The sequence below is a fragment of the Cyprinodon variegatus genome, unplaced genomic scaffold (assembly GCF_000732505.1).
Source record: "Cyprinodon variegatus isolate N-32 unplaced genomic scaffold, C_variegatus-1.0 Scaffold642, whole genome shotgun sequence".
In the NCBI taxonomy this organism is placed as follows: domain Eukaryota; kingdom Metazoa; phylum Chordata; class Actinopteri; order Cyprinodontiformes; family Cyprinodontidae; genus Cyprinodon; species Cyprinodon variegatus.
In genome coordinates, this window is record NW_015151095.1 from 12,348 (window position 1) to 14,646 (window position 2,299).

Here is a 2,299-nt window from a genome sequence, read left to right on the forward strand (position 1 = left end):
GTTAAATTGTATTTCATTTCCAATTGTTTATTTGAATTATTATTCTGGATTAGTTGGAGACATACAGTAGGCTATATCAGCCCCACCAAAAATATTTTTCACCTGCCGCCACTGGTGTGGGTTCTCTCTGGGTACTCCGACTTCTGCCCACAGTCCAAAAACTTTGTAAAAAATGACAAAATAAAATCATAAAGTCATCATAAAGTCTTATTTCTAGATTGTTTTTCCAGTGTGTTCACACCTGCTCCCAATCAGCTCATTAGTCCTGTCTTTCTTCAGTCTCACATATATACACCCTTTTCCTCACTCCCCATGAAGTTGTCTGGTTTTTCCTTCCGCTGGTAAAGTTCTGCTAGTAAAGTCAGAAAAAACATCAAGTTAATCTCTGTTCTCCTCAAGAGTTAAGAATTGGTTAAGATACATCATTTTGCAGTTTCTAACTTAGTTAAATAACATGCTGATGTAATTTTGTACATCTCTGATTTTCCAATAACCATCACTGTAAAAAATGTCCATAGCTGTATATTGCTTATCTATTCTCCAGGTGTACCGTATTTATATTGTTAAAACACTTTACTGTACAGTAATTGTTTATCTGTTAACTCTTTATTATGTTATTCTTATAAATTTTTCTAACATCCACATTTGTGTGAAAATTTTTTCTATAATCTTTTTGCTGCTTTAAACACCAGAATTTCCTCATTGTGGAACATTAAAAGGATTTTCTATTCTATTCAATAACTTAGTTTAGAATGTAGAGATTGCCCAGGATAATCTGAGACATTTTAACTACAGGATTTATAAATGAATGTTTTAAGCCAAGCCTTAAAAAAGCAAACAGGGTTTCCCCCTAATTCAGACAAATTTAGTGAACAGAAAATATAAATTATACAGAATTGACTTATGTATCAAATTTGATGCGAATAAATGATCTAATCTGACTTGTACTGAATTTTTCAGAAGGTTCAATGACATTCTAATTTTGAAAAACTAAAATGTTTTGTCAATTATTTCATGGTACAAGCTTCAAAGGGTGAAAAACAAAACAAAATGAACATTTTCTGAAGGGCTGTTCATATGAATAAAATAAAACAGGTACATAAAATCAACATGGCTGACTGGAGGGAAAGGAAAACAAACAACTCAAGTTGTGCTGAAGGCCAAGAAAAATAAGTGAAGCTTTAAAAATGATTGAAAGGAAGGCATTAAATGTGTCTGCCAAACATGCAGCGCTAACCTGTTGGACAACATTGGTGCTGCAGCAGATGAAGCAGGTCTGAGAGACAATGGCTGGATTTAAATTCATGGGCTGCGTCTGCAAAAGGACGCGGCCTACCTGGACTGCATTCCTCGAAGTCCGTGAAAATAAAGAGACATACAGAGGAAGAGTTTTGGCAGGTCCAGCCTTCAGCGGCTTTCACCACCTCTGTTGCTTAGCAACCATGAGTGTTGACGCACAATGCAGGAAAAGATGAACACTGAACTTTTTAAAACTGTCTTTTACATTTTTTTCCCTTTTTTTATATAACATAAACAAACTCATAAAAATAAAGTGTGGAATAAAAATGACAACCACCGGGAGAAACATCAAATAAAAACAAATATAATGATATAAAAGGGGTAGAAAGATATAAGTAAATCTAAAGGATGCATGTATAAAAAAAATATACATCTACAAAATCTTATATTCAACAACACAAAATAGCAAAATTTCGGAAAATAGCAATAAAAACAATAAAAATCCTATCAGATTTAAAGTCCTGCAGATATTTTAGAATCTGTCCTTAAATTACACCTAAATCCATTTACACAGTAACAGATAAAAGCATTTTTCATAAATCAAACATTACCGCCACATATCTGACTCTATAACCATTAAAACAACTATTTTCATAAGTTTCAGACGGAACTATTCACATACTTGTATTATATTAAACTGAACTTTCAATATTCACCAATGTTTAGCACCAAGTACCATTTCCTCTGATCACGGAGAAGCTGGCTTGCTTGGACTCGCAATGAATCCTGGGATATTTAATGTAACATAGGATACAAGGGAAGCAGCTGTTCCAACGGTTGCAGTTCCGAATTCTCCCGAGTGGTGCAAAACTTTACACGAGTGAATAAAGTGAATGTGATTGGTCGTTTATCAAGGGGGCGGGATTGTTGTGGTGGAAGATTCGCAAGTGCATTGGTTGTGGCCGGTTTGTCAGAAGCATCTTGCTAACCAGTTAGCAACTTAGTGTTAGTAGTTTCCCATTGGGACCAAGTAGCACTAAATTGGTGACTTAGAAACGAC